Source organism: Apodemus sylvaticus, chromosome 1 (genome assembly GCF_947179515.1).
Source record: "Apodemus sylvaticus chromosome 1, mApoSyl1.1, whole genome shotgun sequence".
NCBI classification, from domain to species: Eukaryota; Metazoa; Chordata; class Mammalia; order Rodentia; family Muridae; genus Apodemus; species Apodemus sylvaticus.
The window spans coordinates 113,503,327-113,530,353 of record NC_067472.1 but is presented as its reverse complement, the minus strand read 5'-3'; the positions used below and the strand labels follow the sequence as shown (position 1 = coordinate 113,530,353).

General features: G+C 39.8%; 1 protein-coding gene and 1 long non-coding RNA gene across 2 annotated transcripts in view; one reads left to right on the top strand and one right to left on the bottom strand.

Annotated features, from left to right (window-relative positions):
* Nucleotides 1-322: 322 nt before the first annotated feature.
* Nucleotides 323-12,161, bottom strand: LOC127665957 (uncharacterized). The gene is made up of 5 exons (XR_007973526.1): nucleotides 7,552-12,161; nucleotides 5,533-5,566; nucleotides 4,548-4,739; nucleotides 3,954-4,204; nucleotides 323-3,856 (listed from the first exon to the last, which is right to left on the bottom strand). It is a non-coding gene; the product is annotated as an uncharacterized LOC127665957 (long non-coding RNA).
* A 213-nt stretch (nucleotides 12,162-12,374) lies between these two features.
* Nucleotides 12,375-27,027, top strand: part of Rab30 (RAB30, member RAS oncogene family) — an 88,211-nt gene continuing 73,558 nt past the window's right edge. Inside the window, exon 1 of the mRNA XM_052158568.1 lies at nucleotides 12,375-12,561. The gene's annotated coding sequence lies outside the window, so the exon portion shown is untranslated. The remainder of the gene's footprint in view (nucleotides 12,562-27,027) is intronic.

Sequence of the window (27,027 nt, the reverse complement as noted above, 5' to 3'; positions counted from 1 at the left end):
GAACAAACTAGTAGGAAGGTCTAGGAAAGACAGAAGAGAATGAAGACTAATGCTAAAAAATTTAAGATAGCAGAGAGGATGCCCAAGCAGGAAAAATGAAAACCAGACTGAGTAAGGAAAGTGATGGGCTTCAGCTAACATTCACTCCCAGCATCTTGCACAGAACCTTACCTTGAGTTTATTGTTTTTTGGAGACAGGGTTTCTCTGTATAGCCCTGGCTGTCCTGGATCTCACTCTGTAGACCAGGCTGGTTGGCCTCGAGCTCAGAAATCCACCTGCCTCTGCCTCTGCCTCCCAAGTGCTGGGACTACAGGCGTGCGCCACACCAGTCTTTACCTTTATTATTCCCAGCCTCCTACTCTAGGGTCCTGCCACTTGACTTATATCGTCTATGACTTGTATATGCTATGACCATTATACACAATTTAGGCCAGCATGTTTTTGGCTTGGTATTGAATTAAAAGTGTGAAATTAACTCTAGTAGAATGACAATATAGTACTTAAGCAACTTGGTTTGCAGATCTATTTTTGATAACTCTTTAAGACTGCTACATTTTCATGGACATGGTGTGTTTACCTTGGTGTCTGTAGAATAGCTACCTGTGAATTATCTGACACCTAGTGGATACCTAACAAATATTTCCTTAAACATTTTGAGAAGGGAATGTGAAATGGTCTAAATTTTAAAAGAACTTTACAACTTAGTGATAAAATTTTTGCTTTTAAAAAACCACAATCTCATATAGCCTAAGCTGTAGTTTGCTCTGAGCTCACTGTGTTGGTGAGAAAACTTGAACTTCTGATCCTCCTGCCTTTACTCAGAGTGTTGGAATTATGGGTATGCCTGTTTATCGCAGTGCTGGAGGCAAATTCAAGGCTTCGAGCATACTGGGCATCACTACCAACTGAGCTACAGCCCTGATTCAATAGTCTTCACAAATATAAGTTGAAAAAGAGGGCAGGGGTTTTCAATTATGTAGAATTTGATCACAGAACCCAGTACTTACATGTTGTTTTGATGTTAAAATGTGTGGGGGTTAGAGAGATGGGTTAGGAGCACTGACTGCTCTTCCAATGGTACAGAGTTCAAATCCTAGTGACCACATGGTGGCTCACAACCATCCATAATGAGATCTGATGCCCTCTTCTGGTGTGTCTGAAGAGTTACAGTACTTAAATCTTAGAATAAAAATGTGTGAACTCAGATCCCTTAATATCCTTCCATGTATTGCTGAAGCTCTGACAAAAACTCTTTTTAGGTAGTAAGAATGCAAGCAAGGACTAGGCATGGTGGTACTTGCTTTCATCCCAGCAAACAGGAAGAAGCAGGCAGATCTTTATTAGTTGCCAATACATGTAGCCATCTGAGGACTAAACTTAGTGCCTTGTAAACATGGTATGATTACATTACTTCCCCAGATTTCATTAAGAATTTGAGATTGGGGGGCTGGAGAGATGGCTCAGCGGTTAGGAGCACCGACTGCTTTTCTTTTTTGAAGGTCCTGAGTTCAAATCCCAGCAACCACATGGAGGCTCACAACCATTTGGAATGAGATCTGATACCCTCTTCTGGTATGTCTAAAGACAGTTACAGTGCATTTACATATAATAAATAAATCTTTTCTAAAAATTTGAAATTGTATGCTAGGTAGTTGAGCCCATTCCAGTACTCACCTTGGAACTCACAACCATCTACAGAACCTAGAAACCTCTCTTATAACATTGGTATGTGTGTACGTGCGCACGCGCACACATACACACACACACCTCATGGCACTCGAGAAATTAGAGCCAAAAAAAATATATTAAACTCAGTTAAGGGCAGAACTTCCATCCATTCATTTGGAAGATATTTTGTAGGCACACCTTTTAAAGATATCTGTTACTATGTTTTCAGGGTCATGGCACTCAATGGATAAACCTTAACATATATTCTGAGTTTTATTTATGCCTGAGTGTATGTGCAGCATATTCATGCAGATGATGCCCATAGAGGTAAGAGGGTGTCATATATCCTGGAACTGTAATTTGTGAGACATCAAAATTAGGTGCTGCAATTTCTGTAAGAGAAATGGCTCTTAATTAATCTGCCATATTTCCTGTCCTCAACAGATTTTACTTCTAAAAACATGGGCAGTTTTACGTGTCCCTGCTGTAGACTAGGCTATTACACCCAGGATTTGATGCTAAGTCAAATTTTAAAGGACTAAGCAATCTACCAGGTTTATAATTTAACAAGATATTCGTTTAACAATTACACTACAAGTACTGTGACCATGCCAAGAATCAGAAAAGCCCCAATTCATGTACCACCATCTGGCTGCTAAGTGTAGCTTGCTGGTGTGTGTACAAGTCTTTTGCTGTGGGAAAGAGGAGTTATAAAGTAGATTGTTTTGTAATCAGCTTTTGGAGAGAGGGCATTATAAATCTTGAAGGTGATTTTTCTACCGCTGTTGGCTGACTACCATTTTCTAGTCAAGTGATAAAATTGTACATTCATTCCTATTTTTAAAAAAATTAAAAAAACATGCACACCTTTATTCCCAGTGTTCGGTGGGCAGAAGCAGGCTGGAACTTAAGGTCAGCCTGGTTTACAGAGTAAATTCTAGGACAGTCAGTTACAGACAGATCCTGTCTTGAAAACAGTAAAATAGGGCAGTAGTGATGCATACTTTTAATCCTAGCACTTGGGAGACAGAGGCAGGTGGATTTCTGAGTTCAAGGCCAGCCTGGTCTACAGAGTGAGTTCAGGACAGCCTGGGCTACACAGAGAAACCCTGTCTCAAACACACAAAAATCAAAAAAAAGAAAACAGTAAAATAAACTGGTTGAGTCTATGTTGCCCAGTCTGTCCTGGAAACTATGTAGACCAAGCTGGCCTTGAATTCAAGATCCTCCCAACTCAAGCTCCCCAGTGCTGGGACTTAGAGCATGATAATTATTTTTAAAATATAAAAACTGGATCAGCTGGCTATAGAAGCCTGCAACCTCAGTGTTTGGAAGGCAACACGAGTTCTAAATTAGTTAATCTGGGCAACCTTAGCCCTGTCTGAAGATTGGGTGGTGCTGAGTACAGGAAAATAGGACCAGAACTGAATGGATGTAGCTCCGAAGTGAATATTGTTCTATCATAGGGCTGGAGTTTGGGTCCCAACAACAAAGTCAGGTACCTACCTCATAGTTTAACTAGTTACAGGGAGATCTGGCACCTCTGACATCAACACTCACCTATATCTGCCACTCATAGAAAGTAAACCCTTTCATAATACTAGCATTCATGAGGCAAAGGCAGGTGGGCTGACAAGTTTGGGGCCAACCTGGTCTACAAGGTAAAACCCTGTCTCAAGAAGTCAGCATTATTCTAAAACTGATTTATCTATGGTACTTACAGTACCATATGACCCAGGCAGATTAACTGTTCTGGAAGGGAAATAACCATAGAAAGTTCTTTAATCTATATACTTAGGATCAACAATGCAGTATTCATTTCCTGGAACTAGAATAGCAGTTGTCCCTGTGTGTATTGTAATGAGTCCAGACATCACAAGTTGGCACTAGGAATCAGTGATCAGTACCTGTTACTAAGGACAACTCAGCTAAGCGTCAGATTCTGGTCTAAGGCTTCCTATGTGGAGCAGAGGGGCTTGAGAATCATTTTTCACTTTTACTATTGTGTTTATCCAAAGAAAAGTTCTGTCTAGACTGCTTTTCATTCTAGACAAGCATGTAAAACACACTGTGTGTGTGTGTGTTTGTGTATACACGGGTTAAGAACTGTTGAATTGTGAGCTATGAACACATACTCCAAAAAATCTTGGTATTTTTCTTGGAAAGTGGAATTGATCAAAGAATACACTGTAAAGACAAGAGAGAGAATTACTGCAGCATAAATATATACACTTGAACCCTTTAAAAATATATGCAGTTCTAAGCTAGGAATGGTGGTACATACCTTTAACCCCAGCAACCAGGATATTTTCTGAGACATCATCTTGGAATGCCCAAGCCAGCTCTTAACTCAAGCTTTCAAGTCCTGGTATGTTTATGAAATCATGCACAGATGGTGTGCTTTAAACAGAACTTTTGTCACCAGGTCTGTATGACATTGGTTGCTGCACCTCTTTGGGGTATGTGCAGAAAATTTAAAAATGTCATTTTCTTTTTGCTTTTTCTTGATCCAAGTAGCAGTTCCTGTACAGTGGACTAAGGTTGAACAAACCTGTTAAATTTTCAGCTCCTCTCCTTGTTAAAGGATACTGTCAGGCACTCTTGTTCTTAAGGTTTTTATTGTGTTAGTATGTAACAGTATATGTGAGTTTAGGCTGGCAGGCTTAAGGTCAGAGAACAACTTTTCAGGTTTCCCTTGTAAGGTGGGTTCTAGGGTTCAAACAAGTCAGGTTTACCCGAGTTACCTGGACAGCCTGGACTTGTGCTTAAATTTCAAAACTGTTAATCCCTGTAGCAAGCAATGAAAATGATAGGTAGATATATGCTATGCCACTAGTTGTTTTCTGTTGAGATTATATCCTTATGTTGATATTCTTACATTAGAAACCACCTCTCCAGCGCCTGGAGTATTGAGATGAGTAGTCCCACATACTGTCTCCACGAAGCTCCTCGAATTTACTATTCTCCAACATTGTTCTTCTATTCACTTGTGTTACAAGGCTCTCATCACACATGTACCAGATGCACCAGACACAGCCAGGCCCACAATTTTAATACACCTGTTCTGGAGCTGTAACAAGACAAATGAAAGATTCTAATACTAAGGTTTCATCATCAAAGAAAAGACTTTTTAAATTCATATTATTTTTTAACGGGGTTTTTTTTTGAGACAGGGCTTGCTGTGTAACCTTAGCTGTCATGGAATTTGCTCTGTAGAGCAGGTTGGTCTCAAACTCAAGATCTCAAGATCCGCCTAAAGAGGGTGTCATCACCAGCCAGCTCAAAAGCATTTTTTATGTGCATTGTATGTGCCTGGTACCCAGAGGCCAAAGGAATTAGATTCCGAAAATGGATTTACAGCCCATAGTGAGCCACCTTTCCAGCCCCTTAAGCTCATTTTTAAGTATTTTGAACTAAATGGGATAAGACACATTTTCAATGTTGAGATCTTTTATTTTTTGAGATAAGGTTTCTACTGCACAGCCTAGTAGTTTTCCTATTCCACTAGCCTCCTCCATGGGAGGTACCACTAAATTAGCCTTAATTGGCCTTGGGTATAGTAATGAGAATAGTTTCTAGAAACTAGTCATAAGTTAATTCTTTACTTTCATTGACTTCTATTAAAATCTTAATGTAAAAAAAAATAAAAAAAATCTTAATGTAATCTGGAAGAAAGGGTGATAAAAATGTATTAAATTCTCAAATAAAAATAATATAAAACTTAGAGACATCATATATAGAGTTTGGTAAATTGCAGTGCGTGTTTATTTGTACTTTTTATAATAAAGAAAAAATCTGGGCTGGAGAATTAGTGGTTAAGTGTTCAATTCCTATCAACCAACCATCTGGTGTTTCACACCTACCTGTAATGGAATTGGATGTTTTCTTCTGGTGTGTCTGTAGACAGCAACAGCAAAAATAAAATAAATAAAATCTTAAAATAATAAAGAAAAAAATGCCCAATGTAAACAAATTACAGTATTAGCAGTAAATATGACTGTCCTGATTAAAGTGCATTTTCTTATAATATTGCTGCAGGCAGTTTGAAATGTCTGCTGGACACTAGCTGATGCACTGCTGATAACCTATTGTTAAAAAAAAAATCTATTCCTCTGTAACAATTAAAATTTTAAGATTTTTTTTTTTATTACTTTCTTCCCAAATCAGTCCACTGTACTTTATGCACTTAGGTTTTGTTTTTGAAGAGGTCTCTAGACTGCAGATTGAAAAAGGGGTCCATGACACTGAAACAGGCTGTCATGACTTAGAGGGAGGGACATAGGTATCATTATCTCCAGGCCCTTGAGCTCAGTACATAAGTGTTATCGACTCAAAAATTTACAATTGGCTCAAACTTTGATTCAAATATTGACATTTTTAAGTATCAATATATTATAGGGCAGTTTTTTAACACTTTTGTTTTAATGACACATTAATAAAACCCCATGATTTACAATTTCCCTAAAGTTAATTATATATCTACTCATTGGATCTGAACAACACATAAGTGGTTGGACAATATTCTTCACTGAATATCAAATGCTCTGGTATTTGTGTTGGAATTCTAACAATGATGAGACATACTGGGGGCTAGGCTTACAATTAGGAGTTAGGGCTGGACATATAACTCAAGCACTTGTTTGCAAAGACGCCATAGGGTCAATACAGGTGTCTGGTAGGGGTAGGGGACTCAAGTGAATTAGGGGACTCAAGTGAATTTCTATATGGAGAAATCTGACTTTGGTGACAAACTATTCACGTTGGTGCTTTCTCTTGTTTTGTGAGACAGGATCTCATTATGTAGTCCCTGCTAGACTTGAATTCAAGAGATCTGTTTGTCTCCCTACTGCTGAAATTAGTAATGTGCTAAGAACAGTTTAAAATTAAGATCTAATCCAGATCTCACTCCTCCAGGAATGGAGGGTCTAGACACTATCCACTTTGGATTTTGGAGTCCTCATATACCCAACATTCTTTAAGCAGCCACCTGACCCACACAACTTTAGGTATCTTTACATCACATCTCCCAAATAGGTAGTTATATTACTCAGGTGCTCTCATTATTTCAATCTTTAATGCTAAGTCTTTCGGTTACTGTAAATTGTGTATGCAGAGATTTTACACATTATATAGGATATCACTAAATGTAGTATTGATGGCAGTTAAAACTGAAAGAATACAGATTTATAATATGGAAAGTCAATTTTTAATGCTTATAAAGTGGTAACTTTTAGTATTTAGTGAATTTTTGTGCAAAAAAGTTGTTTTCCCCTCAATTTGCATAAGATCATACACAATACTGCCTTTGGGAATATTAAGCACTTTTTCATATACTTAAATATATATATATATATATATATATTTTTTTTTTTTTTTCTCCAAGACAGGGTTTCTCTGTATAGCCTGGCTGTCCTGGAACTCACTCTGTAGACCAGGCTGGCCTTGAACTCAGAAATCCTCCTGCCTCTGCCTCCCAGAGTGCTGGGATTACAAGCATATGCCACCACCGCCCGGCTTTTCATATACTTCCTTAATTCTTTGGAAAACTCAATGAAATAGGCATGCAATTTTTATACCAGTAAGCCCAAAATGAATGTGTCAACATCATATGAAAGCGAGACTCAAACATATCCTCCTATTGCTAAAGCCTACACTAAATGACAAAACCAACTTTCTGATCAAACATGATCACAGGTGTATACTTACCTACCATGATGTACAGTAGTAGAAATGGCTTGACAAACACTTTAGTTTGACATCAATCAGCATACATATTTTATCATGCATGTCCAGTATTACTACAGGAATTACTTCCCATATGTCAAATATTTTTTAAGACAATTTTGTCATGGTAGTGAAGTATCCTCTAAAAATTCACTTACCTCAACTATGACAGGCTATCAGGAACTCATTTTTATGTCAGCATGGTGCATGGGTAACCCCAGCACTAGGGAGGCAGAGATCTCTGAGAGTTCAAGGCCAGTCTAGTCAAGTTCTAGGGCAGCCAGGCAAGGCTATGTAAAAAGATCCTGTCTCAAAGAAAAAACAACTTTTTTCTTCTTAAGTTACTTGAAATTTATTCTGGATCGTTGCACAAGTATTAATTAGTTACCTAATTAGACTAGCAGAGAAAAAAGGGTGGCAAGGTGGATCAGGCTGAGGCCAGCCTATGTTTTGTAGATAGCCCCAGGACAGCCAGAGCTATTAAGAGAATCTGTCTCTGGAAACTAAAAAGGTGGTGTGGGGGAAGGTATATGTATATGTGCAGGCCAAGTGTCTTTTGAGTCTTGATTTCTAGTTTTTCATTTTATAGAACTCTTTCTGTATTCACTCTTTTTCTTCATTTATCTTTCCAGTTAAATCTCTAGAGAAAACAGGTAGTATGAGATGATAATAACTTCAGGCAATGTAAAATTTGATCCGTAACTGTTAGAATTGGATTTATGACATTTACAGAGGGCTATTCTGCCTGTCAGTTGCTTTTCTCCTTTTGCATCTTTTGTATCTGCACAATCACACTTTTCCCACAAAAGTAATCTAATAAATTCAATTATGGATTTCTCTTATCAGTAACAGAGACCAGTGGCATTCACTGAACATTTAATACTCTCTCTAATAACGGTTTTAAAGATCCCAGTTGAGTTTGATGTGCATTAATGAAGTATAAATACCATGCTTTAGGATGAAATTACTCAGTAGGTAAGGTTCATTGTCACTGCTACGTCTTGTTTTTTTTTTTTAAATCATAAAAAATTCACAAAATCCAAGTTTGGTTATACAGGCAGCCAAGACTTGAAAATGGCAATCATGAAAAGAAAAAAAATTTCCTGTGGTTTGACAAGAATTCCCCACATAGTCCAGGCTGGGCTCCAAGTAACAGTTTCCTTCTTTCTCCCTCAACAGTGCTGGGTTTTAGAAAGAAACCCAAACCACTGAGTATTATGCAAGAAAATTACTGTAAAAGAATTTCAGAGATCCTTTTCTTTGCCTTTTTGGCTGGGTTTTCCAGCAGAGTGTAAGTATAAATGTCCTCAGATTCCTTTAGGACGTAATCATTGTGCACTGAGTTAAGGCTGGACTTTAGTTTCTAAGAGGGGATTAAGACAGTTGTGAGAGGATAGAGACAGTTCAATGGTTAAGAGCACTTGTTGCTTTTTCAAAGGACCAAGTTCAGTTTCCAACACCCAGATGGTGGCTCAAAACAATCTATAACTCTAGTTCCAGGGCAATCTGAGGCTCTCTTTTGACCTCTGTGGACACCAGAGTAGGCAATTACATGATGGCAAATACCCAAGCATATAAATCCTTAAAAATAAATAAGTTGTTGCTTCTAACATTTAAAATAAACCCACATTTATCTTTCAGAGACTCAAACCTCTTATTTTTATTTGGTACCTGTTTTTCTCTATTCCATTCAGTCCTTAACCCTGAAATCTGGTGACTCTTCACTATATTGGTAATTCAGAGTTTATATAAAAAATAACAAAATTTAGTAAGCCTTCATGGGCAAACAATGGCAGCTTGGGGAAAAAATGCTCATGAACCATCTCAAAAGCAAAATGAAAGCTGAGGTTTAGAAAGACACACAAACATGAACACTGAACATGGAATAAGCTCAGGGACTAAAATTCAATAAAGGCGTAATGCCCAGCATGATAATCATACAGAAAAAGAAAGCAATCAATCAAGTACGAGTCATCGTTAAAAGAATTCTCAACTGAGACAGTGCTGTATCATGTAACTGCCAGTAACCTATGCTACAAAATAGTCTGTTTCCAGTAAAAGCCACTTATTACCTACAAGGAACATGCTATTTACTTGCAGTATTGCAATTGTAATTGAAGTACTTTAAGACTACATTACCCACAATAAGCTTTGTATAATACCACTTTAGAAGAAGACACAAATCCTTCCACAGTTATTTCTTTATACTTACAAGCATGGTTTTGCATAGTTTTTTTTTTTTTTTTCCTGTATAATTGTGTTGATTGCCCGAACTCTGGGCAAACTAAAACCCATTGGACTGTACCCTTTATATAGGTGAAGTGCACATGTGAATTTCATTTCAACAAAGCTGAGTATAAAAAAAAAAAAGATACAACCCAGAGGATTAGTTTATAGCAACATCATACACACAGCATTATTGAAGATTCTCAAAGACCTATGAATGTATGCCTACTTACACAAATGGCTGCAGTTGAGCATCTCAGCATACCTGAATTTCCGGAAATGGTTATATTCATTAACATATACAGTTTATCAGCATATATTCTTGCAAAAATATGTTTTCTAGTGCCCTTTAATTATCCAAGCCTGTTAAAAATCTGAGAAATAAGATAGTAAGATAAAGAAAGCTTGCTTTTCTAGGTAGTCATTAATTAATATAAATTTGATGTCATTTAGATTTCAAATTTTGGGAAACATTTGTTCCATTTACCTTAAGCCATGCAGGAGCAGCAAAAATCTATGTGAACGAATGTCTAAAATATGAAAAATTTTAGTTTTCTTATTATTTAAAATGAGTTAATGATTTGCTCCAAGGGGGGGGGAACCCCCAAAACCTTATTTGCTAAATCCAAATGGTGTGTCTATCTGTATCAACTTAAGGAAATGGGAAATATGGTATTTACCATAATCAAAGAGGTCTGAAAGATACATTTGGTTTTTTCCTGGTAAAATGTTTTCCCTTATGTTTCTAAAGAATATCGATTTTTTCCTATGAAAGTAGACTTAATTTTTAGTCTAAGACACTGATATTTTTCCCATGCATTTATGCTTGACTATCCATTATATAGAAGGCTAGAATACTTCAAAGTACTCAATCACATACATATTGTAGAACCCATTACATTAAATTAACCCCATTTTCACACCATTTTCAGCTACCCTGTTATTTTCTTTCAATAAGTCTTTTACATAACTCAAACTTAGGTTATTGCTCATATAAACGTATTATAAAACAAATGGTTTATTAGCCTGAACCATTTCTACATTTCAAGCAAAGGACACAAAGGAACTTCCTTTCCTTTCTGGTACTTACCAACATTACAGGCAGAAGAATCATCATATTTCTGAGGCTTTTATATTGCTGAATTCACAAGACTGGCTTTTGCCACTTCTGTGGCTGCGTCTCCCAACATAAGCCTAGTCTTTGAAAACTGCCTTTTTAGCTACCATCATCTCCATATATCTTTGAGGGTTCCTGTTGTGTTTTGGCAATTTTAAAAGCAGCCTGCCTATCTTTTTGAAAGGAAGAGCTACTTATCAGCAGAATTTTATTAATTTCTAACAGAGGCACTGTATATATTTTCACTGATGCTAACAAACCAGTGTTGGGGATCCAATCCAGGGTCTTGATTGTGCTGTGTGAATTCAAACCACCACTGAGCTACATCTTCTTCACAAAGCTTGGGAGGGAAAAATAAAATACACAAATTATGCCTATCAGCATTTTTAACTTTTCAGAGACAATCTGCAGGTGTTTCTATAGTAAACTTCAGAACCTGAAAAACAAACACAGTACTGGAGAAAGGGTGTCATTTGTGATGCCGAGCAAACAGGCTCAAAAGTTCTTTAAGTCATCTGAATGCATTTTCATTGGTAAAGGTACCAAGTGGGTAAGGGAAGGGGGATGATGAATGTGTTAACTAATGTTATCTGCATGAAGACAAGTCACAACGAAACACATTATTTTGCACAATTAATATAGGTAACAAAAGAAAAGGGAAGTTCTCCACGGTTATCAACTTTGAATTTACGCAGTATTTTTAGCATAGTTCATTCAGTGTTAGTCCGAGTAAGACTGCTCACTTGCAGACCCTTTTCAACGTCCGTTTACTTTCGCTGGAGGGGTAAGAAAGATTAGGTGCTAACTTCGGTAGATCCTTCCTTTGTCATTTTCAGGGCCAAAGTTATAACCCTTTGTGATCACGTTATCTACCAAAGATTTCTTTGAGGCCCTCTGCAATTCACGACGGATCGAAAATTCAGTGGTAGGGGCAGGGGTCCGACACCTGAGAAAACGATCATGAGGGACGGAGAAAAATGACAAGACAAATAATACTAACAACAACAACCGCCACCTAGTAAGTTTAGCTCCACTCAGGGTGCAAGCGGGCTTTTCGTCCTACAGGGGCGAGGCCTGCGATCCCGAGTCCCCACACCACAACAAAGACACCTTCTGCTCAGACAATCCGTCTAGGAAGTCTACCGGGTCCTCCACGCTCAGAAGTAAAGCGACTCCCTGTATTCCCCGGTAGCGAGGCCTTGTGCAAGCCCTGCGGGTTGAGGCTCATTACGACTCGCGAGGCCATTTCTGGAGCGACAGCCCTGTCGGTTCCCAGTGTAGCCTCTGTTCACTCCTACAGGGTGCACGAGGCTATCAAGTTCTACATCCTCGCCTCACCATTCTCACCATGCCACCCACCTCTCAGCTCCACGAGCCCCTGCGAAGCCTCGGCCCGCCGCAGCTTCAGGGCTCCAACATGGCGGCCGGTCCGGTCCCTCTCTGGGCGCTTTGACCAGAGCATCCTGGGTATTGTAGTTCCAGCTGTAGCCTCTGCATCGCTCCCGGACTTCAAGGAACTACAAATCCCAGAGTGCACAGCTCTGGAGCATGGCTATTGGGGCCGCTCGGACAGAGGGATGATGTCATCGCAAAACCCTACTGCATTCATTGTGCTACGGTCTATCTACCCCCGCCCCCCCTGCTGATGCTGCTGGGCTCGCTATTGCCGCTTACTCCAGCTGAGCCTTGAGTAGCAGCAGGACCAGGGCAGGGACTGACTCCAGTCCTTGGACTTAGGACACCGCAGCACCTTCTCTTGCGTGCGTGACTCATTCGTATATCATTTCTGTTTATGCCTGGGGTGGGGAGAAAAATCCCAAACCAGGTGAGTTAAAGTGATTTATTCAAATCGTTCTCCCAAGTTATTCCTCCCGCTTAGTTCTCAAGGCTTTCTTTTGAGAAGATGGGGCCGGGAATGGGGTTATGGACTCGGGAGGTTCTCACTGGCGCTGCTAAGAGCTAAATAGCTCTGTGCAATTTGGGTCACTGCAAAGAACAACTCCTGCAACCTGCCCCCGCCAGAGGACTGGTGCCTGCCAATTTCCTCGCCTCAACTCCCTTTAAACCTTTTTGAGGCTGGGAGAGGGGGCTGGGCTGGGAAGGATGTTGGGAAGTGCACTTGGAAAACACGAGGAGGGCAAAGGTGGGGGACTGCAGTCCTGTCATTGCTCGGCGCCAGTGCTGAGGTTTGAGTGGAAAAGGGTGATGTGTGGGGAGAAATGGAGACAGTGCTTTAATGTGGCCGTACTTCTTGAGAACATTTGTGTCGCTTGGACTAGCACACACTATTTTTAAGATGAGCATGTTTCTCTTGAGACGCTTAAGTTTCGTAGGGCTTTATTTTATGTTCGTATGTCTGTGTCATTTGTCTCGCCTTTTTCTGCTGATTTGAGGTGACAGTGTCCTTTAATGGTGCACTCCGTGCCAGTCAGAAATATTTCACGTGTCTAGGGAAGGTTCTCTTCTGCTGCTAGAAGCTGCATTTTTGTTAAGCGTTTTTATTTTTTGTGTTCTCCCGACTGAGGGATTCGGGATGGTTTGGAAGTAGAATTTGTGCTAGTGTGAGTGTTTTAAATCACATCGCTATAAGCTTCTGCCACTGACAATGGTACTGTAACAAGCTGCCGTTTCCCGAGGCTTTAGTCTCCACTCAGAAATAACGGTTTGCAGACGGAATCAAATCGATTAGGAAACCTGGGTGCTTTTTTTTTTTTTTTTTTTTAACACTTTAGGGAAAGGAAAAGTTAGATGTAGTGTCACCCTTTAGTGAACTTTAATGAAAGGTATCCAAGCACAGAGAACCTGACCAGGGAAACCAGGGAGCATGGTATTGTGCTGTTTGTTTGAATTTTGTTTTTTCAACGAATTGACACATTTAATAAGGCAGGCAACATTCTGGCTTGCATGATGCTGGCCCTCCTCTTAAGAGTTACTGGGATGAACTCTGCAATAAATATGTTTCTTTGAGATAAACAGCTGGCTGACTCCAGAACAGATGGGGCCAGTCTTAGCTGAGAGATATACAACCTTGGAAATGAATGGACTTTGGGTCAACCACACCCCCTTTCGGAATGTCAAAAGAAGGAGAAATGCCAGAGTATTTGCTTAACTCCAAAAGGCTAAAGCTTTTTCACAGCCTCTGCCAGCTTTAGAGGAAAAATCATTACTGTCTGTCTCTAGCTTCTGTGAACCAATTTTATTCATTTTCAACTTAGATTCTCATGTCTCCAAAGTTGGAGTTGCTGGGTGACACTTTGTTAAGTGTTTCATGATTCTGAATGCGAAGGACAGTCCATCCTACGGGCTTTGTAAGTGCAGGGACTCATTGGGGTGCAATGAATTAGATTTGGGGAACGATGAGCCCGCAGGATCTGCTTCTTCCCACACCTTTGATGTTACTCTGCTCTTCTCTCTGCCTTTCTTTCTCTCCCTACCCCGTTCACACCTCTTCAAATTCCATTTATTTCCCCTTGTCTATTTGTAGTAAATATTGCCTTTTCTCTCTGTTTGAGGATTTCCCCTGTGTCAGGAGACTATCATGTCTCTTTCTCTAAGTCACTTTCCAAGCTCTGTATGCCACCCTCCATACCTTCATCCTCCCTTCCTTGAAGGAACCCTGGAGGATTTGGGTGATGTGTAGATCTTTATTCAGAGTCATACCCACCCCCCCCCCACCCCCGTGGAGCCTGTGCTTGGCAGGGTGACAGCCAGAACAGGGCTGGGATTGTGCTTTCCAAGGCAGATATAACCTGGGCCCAGGAGCATATGGGCAGTGAATGCAGGCCTGGAGCTCTTGCGCTCTTCCTTTCCATGGCACTGCTAAGTCCCCATGGTTTAGCAAACATGTTTTAATGCTTTACACAGAACGCTCTTGTCACTCCCAAAGTAGTCTTAAGTAGCTTCTGCTACATCTAGTATTTGTTTCTTCCCTCTTCCAGGGAGTGGTGGGGAAACAGTGGATCCTCTCAGCATGGTGCTGAGTACCAGCAGTACAGCAGGCAAACTGCAGGTTTGTGTTTTTGAAGGTAGTTAGAGTTCCTGCCATTTTTGTCTTCTTGGTGGAAGAAAGAAGTTTGTTGTTCTATGCTGCTCTCCCCAGGACCTGGGTGTGGTGGCAGCTGTATCTCCTTTTTTACTTAACTAGGAATTTAAGGGCCATTGTCCATTTGAAGTCTGCCTTTGGCACAGGTGATGAGGCCTCTCTTGTACTACCTTGCAGTACTAATCCCTCTTTCCTGCAATACTCCCGGGCTCCCTGGGGAGGGGGGTGTTCAGTGGGGAGGGGGAATGAGATGAAGATTAGCTGTCGCAGCTGTCCAATGACTTTCAAGAGCTGCAAGTTTCTTTCTGCCTCAGTTTGTACATCTACAAAAGGACACCAGCCTTTGCTTCTTGGTTTCCTTGGATTTTTGTTATAATCCTCCACAGTAAAGCCTGAAACTTATTCTAACAGCAAATGTCAGTTGGGCAGGTATTGTGTTTGATAAGCTCTGTGGTGTATTAAGGAAGACAAATGTTCCCCCAGGTTGAAGTATTCCAAGTGTCATGTATGCGTCTTCCCACGGGTTTGCAAGATGGGATGAAAGTACCAAATATGACTCTGTTCCCTTTTCTGGTGTAACCAGGGAAGGTTTCCTGTAGGGAGTGGCATTTGAAGGGACTTGAGTGGTCATACATAATTTGAGGTGGCAATGGGAGTTGCTTTGAGTAGAGCAATTAGGATTTGTAGGCAGAAGGAACTGCACGTTCAGCTTACAGAGAAGAGTGGTGAGTAGGAGATGGAGCTAGAAGAAGTTCGGGAGCCTGGGCAGTTTTGAATGACAAGGTGATTTTGGTTTTTATCCTCAGTGTAATGGCAACTTAGGAAGTGCTTTAATTAACTAGATGAATATCATATGTGGAATTACTTTTAAAAACACCCCGCGGTTAGTGAGATGGCTCTGTGGGTAAACACAATTGCCACAAAAAAAGCCTGAGGACCTGAATTCTGTCCTTAGAACCCATGGTAGAAGGAGAAGACTGACTCCTAAAAGTTGTCCTCTGACTTCCGTATGTGCTGATGTGTAGGACACACACACACACACCAATAATAAATGACAGGCATTTTTAAAAGACAGACAAAATATCGGGAGGACTCTGGCCAAGTTGAGCTGGTGAAGACGGAGCAGCAGGTCACTTCTGGAGTCTTGGCAATAGGTGATGACACTTGACTCTTGGTGGAGACTGGAGAGACACTAGGTTTGAAAATTGTAATTTTCTAAATGTGTAATTGATTGATTAGATTAGACTAGGAAGAAAAAGTATGGCTTTTCAGAGAAAGAGAAAGCTGATTTGGCACCTGAGTTTGTTCAAGAAGGGGTGGGTAGGGCTCTGGGTTCTGTTGATTTGAGGCTTCTGGAACAATCTGAGATCTTTGTTTTATTCTTCCTAGGGTTGTGTAGGATGTAGCATGGTAGTCTAAGGAAGAGAGATGTAATGATGCTAGGGTAGGGTACTACTTATTTATTGATGTATAATGTTGGGGATGGCATATTCATTTTCAAGGTTTAGTTTTCTCATCTATAAAATGGGTTTATCCCATGACAGACTATCCCCATGTAGGTGCATCATCCTAGGACTGCGACATCAAGTGAGATAGTGTATGCTTTCAAGAAATTTCTCTGAAGGGAGGAAGACACATGAACAAATGGAGGGTGGATAGCAATTCTGAGATAGCACAGCCCCTCAGGAGACATTTGTGTTTGGAGGGTGGGAATTTAACTATGTGGCCCCCAGCCTTCAGCTCTGGAAGTGAAGGCAAGGAGCAGCTCTAGAGAGGAAGTTCCCAGGCTTTGAATAAATTAGAGATTTTGCATGTTTATTAACTGGATAGACTAGCCAATGCCTCTAATGATTCTTTCTTTCTTTTTTAAGATTTCTTCATTTCCTGCCTGCATATATGCCTGTATACCAGAAGAGGGTGCCAGATCTCATTATAGATGGTTGTGAGCCACCATGTGGTTGCTGGGACTTGAACTCAGGATCACTGGAAGATTAGTCAGTGCTCTCAACCTCTGAGCCATCTCTCCAGTTTCTCTAAGGATATTTTCTAAATAAAGAAAAAAAATCAACATATTGAAAGATATAATTTGTAATAATTAAATGTCAAATGTAAATGGCTACTCCCAGTTTATTTTCTAAGACCTATATAGTCTTTGAGATGTTTTGTGGGTAAGTTTAGGGAAATTCAGAAGTATTTCAGTTCTGCTTTCTTTTAGGGCTCAACTTCCTAAATTTAAGTTAGTTTCCCAAAAATCATTCTAATAGCTCATAATATCCCCTAAATAATGGGCTTTTGAATTTTACAGATAAGCAATGTCATACCAAATAAATATAATTGGGTGAACTATTTACAGTATTTTTCTGTAGGAAAGAAACAGAATTCTCTAATGTATCTTTCCCCCATTATTTTATTGCACAGGGAGGGCTAAAAGTCAAAATTCTACAGTGTTATCATTACTTAGGAAATCATTGATGTATTTTCTTGGCTGTAGTGGAAATGTGGCTAGTTAAATGAACATTTCTGAGTGAAGAGGGATTTTATGTGACTCCCAGATAACTTATTCTCAGGTTCCTTCCCACAGGAATCTGACCTTTGAGAACTAGGAGCCTCAACATTAGTCTATCAGAAAGGTTCTTGGGAATTTATTTTTCTTTCAGTGTTGTGGACCAAACCTGTAACATAAAGGTCCTTTGAAGCTTCGTCAGGAAGACATGACCCATGGGATCACACGCTAATTTGTCTGTATTTTTGTATCATAGTTCATTTGAGTGATCCTGCATTTTCTCTTTTCATTATGTGTGCTCCTGGACAAATACCTTAACTTCTTTGAACCTGTTTTGAAGGAGGATTGTAGTGAAGATTAATTGAGAATATATTTTCAGATTTATTTATTGTATGTGTATAAGGCTGTGAGTATATATATATACATATATATATGTGTGTGTGTGTGTGTGTGTGTGTTTGTGTGTGTGTTTAGTGCCCTCAGAGGCCAGCAGAGGATATCAGATCCCCTGAAACACATTACAGATGATTATGAACCACTATGTGGGTACTGGGAACTGAACCTGTGTCTTCTGTGAGAGTAGCAATATTCTTAACCACTATGCTATCTCTCTGTGAGAATATAAAGAATATTGAGAATATATTTTAAGCATCTGGCACTAGGCCTAACATAACTGGTGTTCATGGTGACTTTAAATTTTTTAAAAAGATTTTTTATTTGTATGAATGTTTGACAGTATGTATGTATACACATGTGTGTACCACAAATACACCTGGTATTTGCAATGGTTGGAAAAGGATGTAAGATACCCCCAAACTGGAGTTACTGATGGTTACGTGGGGGCTGGGAACTGAACTCAAGATGTCTACAATGGCAAAAGTGTTCTCAACTACTGAGCATCTGCTCAGCCCCATAGTAGCTATTTTAAATACTACATTTATTGGTAACTTTCAACATTGTATTTATTTGCTGGTGCCTATTTAGTACTCACTGTGACAAAGGAGAAATGGTGTAGTAAGCCTAGCTGGAGCTCACATCATCAGTGCTGAGTTGATGGAGTAGAAACTGGTGTTTGCCAGAAATGTTTAACTTGCATCTAATCATGAGGAAATAATTAAACACATCCAAGTGGTAGAATGCACTATACCCAGGAGCCGACTTGTGATCTTTACAACATCATGAATGATTCCTGGAATAGAATGAAAGGTAAACATTAAAGAAGGCTAAAGAGATAAGATAACAGAATGGCCTGCATTCTTTGATTGAAGCCCTAAAAACAAAAGAAAACAAGTCTTATTATTGAGGACATTTGGGGAAATTGGAATGGGAGCAGGACTTTAGGGGGCCGTTAAGATCCTTCTTGAGGTATAGGGGTGCATGCTTGTAGTCCCAGCACTCTGGTGGGTGAATGTTCAGTTCAAGGTCAGCCTGGTCTACCAGAGTTCCAGATAACCAGGGCTAAACAGAGAAACCTTGTCTGGAAAACCAAAACAAAATAATAAGCAAACAAACAAAATTAATCCTTATTGGATATAATGAGTCCTTTGTTTAGTGCAATATGTGCTGCTGCTAAATGTGTCACAGCAAAACAAAAGGGCATGTTTGTGGGGGCCCGAGCCCACCCACCATGGATGGAGCCACCTTAGGCAAGTGGTTCTGACAGGTATGAGGTATGAGACCAAACCTGAGTCTGGAAGCAAGGCCACCAGCTGCCACCCTCCCTCGGTCTGCTTTGGATACTGACTCCATGGTTTCTGCCTCAGTTCCCGCCTTGGCTTTCCTCTCCTAAGTCGGGTTTAGTCAGTGTCTTATCACAGCCACAGAAACCTAAGTAGGACATGTGTGTAAAATAGCTCTGACAAATTTGCATGTGCATAAGCACATAAATATATGCTGTCTGTAAGGTGCTGGCACCTCTGACTAAATTAGTTCATAGCAGTCGTTCCTGAAATTCCAATGGCATTTTTTAGGAAGAATGTTATTCTTGTTCTCATAAAGTCGGGTCTACTTTGTCAACCAGAACTTCTGTGCATAGGTTAAATACAAGGTCCTCTGCTGGGTGCTCTGACAGAGAAGCAGAGATGGAGCTTTTCTTACACCCCACTTGATTCTGTGAAATTCAGATCTCTTAGTAAGATCTTCAAAGGGAGATACACTATTTAGGGGTACTCTGTATGCTGTCTCAGAGTTCTTTCAATCCTATGCAAATTTAAAATGTTTAAATTACATTGATTGATAAGGTGTGTGTGGTGGTGGTGTAGTATGTGTGTGTGATCATTAAGCCCGGCAATGGTGGCGCACGCCTGTAGTCCCAGCACTTGGGAGGCAGAGGCAGGTAGATTTCTGAGTCTGAGGCCAGCCTGGTCTACAGAGTGAGTTCCAGGACAGCCAGGGCTACACAGAGAAACCCTGTCTCAAAAGAAAAAAAAATTAACCTTTTTATTAAACAAAAAAAATGTTTGATCCAAAATCTATTTAGGTATGATTCATACAAGATAATTGTGTCCTTTAGTTGTTTATTTTTAATTTAGGATAATATATATCTGTCTTCTTGTCTTGGTGTTAAGATCTTTGAATGTCTTAAGTCTGTTGTTCTGTATGCTGAAATTGTACTTTTCTGACCATTTTCTCATTATTGAACGTGGGTTAAGGAATTTTGGTTGGAATTTTCAGCCGCACCCCTGGCCCCTTGCATCTTAGGGATGTGTAGGGTCAGTTTTTCAGATCCCTGGTGATATGAGGGTTGAGCCCTTGGTTAAGGTGGAAAGTCAGGACTTCCCATGGAAAGGGCATCATATTGAAATGACCAATATGAGGTTTCTCTACAACTCTCATCTAATATTTCCTAAATTTCCTCATCCTATATTTATCATATGATCAGTTAGCTTCCGGCTCCTCCTTGCCACTTCAAACGCTTTAAACGTTTGCCCTCCAGTGTATTATAATCGTTATCAGGTTTCCTCTGTTTATGCTTTCTGATATTCAAATTGTCTCAGACATAATCTATCTTATAGTTAGTCTTAAAAGCATGTGATAATGTAGGCAAGATGCTTATGAAAGTAAGGAAACTAAGTCTTTGAAGCCACAAGTAATTCACAGTGTGACTAGTCACATAGCCACTTAACAGGAGAGACCAGTTGCAAATACTGTACTAACTCCAGAGTGCTTCCTGCTAGTCCACACATTGTCCTGGCTGTCTGGGAACAGAGTGTCATCTGTCGAAACACAATGATCAAGTGCAATCATTGCAGCATCTTGCTGATAGAAAATGGTTGGAAGTGTGCATCAGCAGGGGACTGGATATCTTTACACAAGGGAAAAATCTTTAAAGCTACAAACAGGAGTTCGGATGCTCTCTGAGGCTATATATAGTAAGTGATAGAAGGAAGTGTGAAATATATTTTGTGAGGGATAGTTATATTTTGAATTTGTACAAAGAAACCATGGAAGGCTATGAAAAAATACTGTGGTTACTTGTAGAAAGTAGGTAATGGACAATGTGTAGATTATGGATAGCGTATGTATATACATGTATATTGAGATATTTTGATAAACTTATATCATGTTCTCACTCTGTAGCCCGGCTGGTCTGGAACTCATTTTGAAGCCCAGGTTGGCCTCAGTCTTAAAAAAGTTCTTATGTCTAGTGTTCTGAGTGCTGGGATTCTATAGGTTGGAGCTACCGTAATAAGTATAGAGTTCTGATTTTAAAAGTAACTCTATTGATATGTGGTTAACATATATCACATAAATTGCCCTTAAAAATATACAATTTAATATTTTTCAGTATGTTGATCAAGTTGTATAGTCAACTTTAGGATTTTTTTGCTCACCACAAAAATGTTATCACAATCAAATTTAAGATTTTTTTAAATCACCACCAAAAGAAACTTCATGCCCCTTAGCAGTTATTTGCTATTTTCCACACCCCTACCTGCCCAGCTCAAGGCCACCTCTATTATATTTTCTATCTGTATACATTTGCTATTTCAATCATTTAACATGCATGGAATTATACCACATGTGGTCTTGTGTGAATGACTTCTTTCATTAACATAAAATTTTCAAACTTCACCTATATCACTCTGTATCAGTGCTGCATAACTTTTTATTGTCAAATAATATTCCATTGTATGGCTATTCTTCATTTTATGGATCTATTTTGTCATATTATGTATAATTTGAGTTGTTTATACTTTTTGGCCAATTTGAAAAATGCTGCTGTCAACATATACTTTAGATTTTTAAGTGGATATATGTTTTGATAATTATTGCTCAGGATGTGGATAGAGAGATGGTTCAGTGGGTAAGAATGCCTGCTGCTCTTCCAGGGGCTCTGAGTTTGATTCCCAGCACCTATAGGGAGGCTCACAACTATCTGCAATTCCTGTTCCAGGAAGTTTGACATTGTCTTCTCATCTCTTTGGACACTAGTCAAGTGTGTGGTGCACATATACATGTACACAGAACACTCATATACTTAAATTAAATAGTAAGTTATTTAAAAAGAGTTCCATTGTTTTTCTATCTCTGTGCCAATATCTGTTAAAAAAATCATTATATCTATTCTAGTGAGTATATAGCATATTGATTTTTTTTGCGGGGGAGTGGGGGGGATGGGGTTGAGACAGGGTTTTTTTTTGTATAGCCCTGGCTGTCCTGGAACTCACTCTGTAGACCAGGCTGGCCTCGAACTCAGAAATCTGCCTGCCTCTGCCTCCCAAGTGCTGGGACTACAGGCGTGCACCACCACTACCCGGCACATATTAATTTTTTAACTGTGCCAATACATTAACCATGTAATATATAATCTAAAACAAAAAAAAAACAAAAAAAAAACAAAAAAAAAAAAAAAAAAAAAAACTAGGAAGAGAGACTAGAGAGATGGCTCAGTGGTTAAGGGCTGTTCTTCCAGAGAGATCTGGGTGCAGTTCCCAGTACTCACGTGGTGACTCACAACTGTGTGTCATTCTAGGGAATCTGAAGCTCTTTTCTGGCTTCTGTGAGTACCAGTCATGCATGCGTACACAAACTTACATGTGGTTCAGACACTTATCCTTATTAAACTTTTTAAAAAATATGAATCTTTAAAAAAAGAGAGAGGGAGAAAGGGAGAGAGAGAAATAGGAGCTCAGAAAGAACAGCTTCAGCCAGCTAGTTGAATGGTCAGGGTGTGAGAGATAGTTTCAAGGCTGAGACAGTTCTCAGGTTTCCCCTTTCAGCTGGGGGTTCAGATGCGCACAGTCTCCTGTTAGGCATTTTACTGTCCCAGACTTTCTTTCCTCTAGCACAACCACATTCATTGTTTAGAGTATAGAGGCTTCCTTCCGGTGTATAGGGCCGCCCTCAGGATGACTTCCTTCCGGTCTAAGGGGCTGCCTTAGAGTTTACGAGAAAAAGCACTAGAGACAGGGTGACTGGTCATTTGAACTAGACATTTACTGTCTATTTGTCCTTCAGTCTCGGTTAATTTAGAAGTGTTCCAGTCTTTCATACTCCACCTTATTTTTATCCTAGACGTTTAAGACTAGGATTGTGTGGGCCCTGAAGTCGTTTTGTGAGGGTTAGGGCATTGGATGAGGCCACTTTAGCCATGGTGGCTGGTGTGGGAAACAGAGGGCCTTTATGAGAAAGCTCACAGCTACCTGCCATGTATCTTTGGGGGCTGGTGAGATGGCTTAGCAGGTAAGAGCATTGACTGCTCTTCCAAAGGTCCTGAGTTCAAATCCCAGCAACCACATGGTGGCTCACCATTCGTAATGAGATCTGTCGCCCTCTTTTGGTGTGTCTGAAGACAGCTATGGTGTATTTACCTATAGTAATAAGTAAATCTTAAAAAAAAAAAAAAAAAAAAAGAAAGAAAGAAACCTCAATATGGGAACTTACATATGACTTTGCATTTATGTATTGGTATCTTTAAGATTTATGACATTGGATAAGTCCGTTTTCTCCAAAGTTCTCATTGTCTGAGGCAGGGGATGCCTGCCTCAGCATCTCCTCACAGATAGGTAGGTACTCATTAGTTGTAAAGGGGCAGGGGTGGGGGGCAAGCAAAACCTTATTGTCAAGGAAGACAGCAGACATTACTTTTGCTGAGTGACCAAATATCAATGATAAGGCAAATAGACTTATGAGGAAAACACCCCACTCCTTTGTAGAATCCCTCCCTCAAATATATAACTGGAATGTAACCACAAGGGCTTAGGGAGATGGCTCAGTGGGTAAGAGGCCTTGCTGTGCAAGCTGGAGGTTAAAAGTTGGGTGTGGTCGTGGCTTGGTGTCATACCAAGCAATGGAGGGGCTGAGGACAGGTGAATCTTTGGGCCTTGATGACGCCTGTGTAGCTGAACTTGGCTTCAGGTTCCCTGAGAGACCTGTCTCACAGAATAGCATGGGGTGTGAAAGACTGAACTGCTTCTAAATTAAGAGTCGGAAGGACAAAAGATCAAAGACATTTTTCTCTTTGTCCATCGATATAATTTATATTGCCATGAATGCTCTTTGGACAGTGGGTAAAATCAATTAAGGGTTGAAACTGGATTAGGTTTAGGGTCAATATTAATTTCCTGATTTTGATAATTATATTGTGGAAATAGGAGCGAATAGGCTTTTAAGGAAATACTGCATATTTAGAGATGGAGTGGTATCTATAGGAGAGAAAATGTGAAGGGAAAAATGGGGTACAACATTATTAACATTTGAGTAATTTGGGTAAAGACACACACCTTTAATCCCAGCACTCTGAAGGCAGAGGCAGCAGGATCTCTGTGAGTTTAAGGAAATAAATTCGTAGTAACTGACTTGAAATTTTTTGGTAAGACTGAAACGAATTTTGAGATAAAAGAAGAAAGTTGGAGGGAGGCACCACTCCTTAGCGTGTAATGTGGTTGTAAGGATTAAACCCCACTCCAGTCTCAGGATGGCGCCTGACCTGGTCAATTTTGGACATCCTCCAGCGAGCAAGGCAAATGGTTGCTCTTAGGCATGATTTGGGAGTCTAAATAAATCTGTGTTTGGGGCTGGAGAGATGGCTCAGGGGTTAAGAGAGAGAAGGATTCACACACACACACACACACACCACACAGTTTCCATATATACATAAAATAATAAGGATAAACATTTAAGTAATTTTACGTATAGTATATATGGTGACAATTATGGCTTTGAACTGAAGTTGAGATTCATCCAGGAATGGTGGTGTATGCCTTTAATTCTAGCACTCTGGAGGCAAAGGCAGCCTGGGCTTTGTGAGTTTGAGGTCAGCATGTTCAACATATCAAGGTTCAGGCTAGCTAGGGCTGCAGAGCAAGACCCAGTGTAAAAAGTCATTCATTAAAAATAAGTAAATAGGCTGGGGAGATCGATCCAGGATAGTCAGGGACATACAGAGAAACCCTGTCTCAACAAACAAACAAACTGGGAGTCATGGTCTGATGGAAATGTTTCCCTTATTTATAAATCCATTGACTTGAAAAGCTTCAGAAAGTACACACACCAAATAACTCAGCCACTGGAGGAAGACATCATCTTAATCCACTGTTTTTCGTGGAACTCTGATTGTCTCAGAAAGATTATGGGAAACAGTCACCTTTGCCATTTGGGGAACTTTTGGGCCAGTCCTAGCATTTGTGCATTTGTTTCTTCTTTTTCTCGTTCCCACCCCCACACGGGTTCCTGGTTTTGTCTTGGAGAGCAAGTTTAATTAGTCATGCCAAATTGTAATTGTTTTTGGCAGACAAAAGAAAGCTGAATAAGCTTTTCTGGTCAAGATTCAATAATTTTGCTTTCTAAGAGTTAACTTTGGAGCTGGGCAGTCGTGATGCATGCTTTTAATTCCAGTCCTTAGGAGGCAGAGACAGGTGAATCTCTAAGAGTTAACTTTGGGAAGAATGCCACTAGTTTGGAAAATCCAGGTTACCCTTAGAAGAAATTTGTATTCTTGTGGAACTGTGAGTGGGCTGGGGAACTAAGCTTTTGAGAAAGACTGAAAGAAATATGTCTATCTGAAATAATTGTTTCTTTTTTGTTTTTTCATCTTCCAGCATCTATATATGAATGTTTTGGTGAGATGGCTCTGAGGGTAAGGACACTTGTTGTCTACTTGCTCTCCATTCCTGTGACCCAAGTGACAGAAAGAAAGAACCTATTCCTGCAGATATCCTGATCGCAACATGAGTACCATGGCATATGTGTTTATACCCTGCCCTGTGCTCATACACAGACACACATAGATACACACACACACACCACACAAACAAATAACTATACTCAATAAATGCATGTAATAACTTTAAAACAGACTTAGTTCATGCACCTAAAAGAAACAAAAACTTGCAAATAATACTGATTAAAAATATTTATGAGGGGGCAGAAAGATGGCTCAGGGGTTAAGAGTATTGGCTACTCTCGTAGAGGACCTAAATTTGATTCTCAGCACCCACATGGTAACTCAGAGCCATCTGTCACTGTAGTTCCAGGGCACCTGGTGGCCATTGTAGTCTCTGCTGGCATCAGTCATGCTCATGGCATGCAAATAAAGATATAGATAAAACACCCAGATGCATGAAATAAAAGTTAAAATAAAAAAAATTATGAGATTTTTGGACAGGATAGGTGCTAAGATAATCTTTAGCACTTAAGTATAGTACTTAAGTGCTTCTCTTTGAGGTGAGGAAATCTCTACCCCTTGGAGCTGTAGGTTTTGTTTTGTTTTTGAGATGGGGTCTGATGATGTAGCTAGCCTTTCTTGGCTTTCCAGGAACTTCTTATGTAGACCAGGCTCGCCTTGAACTCATAGAGATCCACCTGTCTCTGCCTTCACCATGCCTGGATGGATTATTTCTGCAGGACTTAATTCTGTTTTGAATGTTACCTACAAAAAGTTTGTCTACCTTTTGCTTTTATAGTTATGGCTAAGACATGATTGTATGTGCAATAAAACATATTTATTATAACTTAATAATGTTGGACACATTTTAAAATTTTATAATATTCCAACCACTGCACTGACTAGATAAATTATGCCATTGAATTGTGACAAAAATCTAAAGAGGATGCTTTATGTCCAAGAGCCTCAGTGGAATGCTTAAAATCATTTGACAGTCTTGATTTCTGCTTTAGGACTGTTTTGTACTAGCCAAATGTTCGATTATACAGACTGTTAAGATGATACATTTTAGATTGGCTGTACCTTCCTATAATTAAAACCAACCAACCAACCAAACAGCAAACCTATAACATACCTTGTCTTAGTACATTTGACCTGATATAACAAACTGACTGGGAAATTTACATACAATAACAGTGAATTTCTTTAATGAGTTCCTTTAAAAAATACTATTGTTGTACAGTTGTGGTGCATATCTTTAATCCCAGCACTTGGGAGGCAGAGGCAGGCAGATTTGTGAGTTTGAATCTAGTCTGGTCCACAGATGAAGTTCCAGGATTGCCAGATCTATATGGAGAAAACCTGTCTGAAAAATACTATTTTTATTATTTGTTTTTAAAGACAGGGTCTTGCTATATAGCTCAGGCTGGCCCAGAACTCACTATGGAGTCCAGGTTGCTCATGACTTGTGGCATTTCTTCTGTTACAGTCTCAAGTGCTGGGATTACATATGTGCGCCACCACACCTGGCAATACAAGTTTATTTCTAAGGCACTGCAGGCGGGAGGACGAGGTAAGACACTGGCAGGCATCTGCTGGTAGCTGCTTTCTGCTCCCAGAATGATGTGTATTTCAGTGT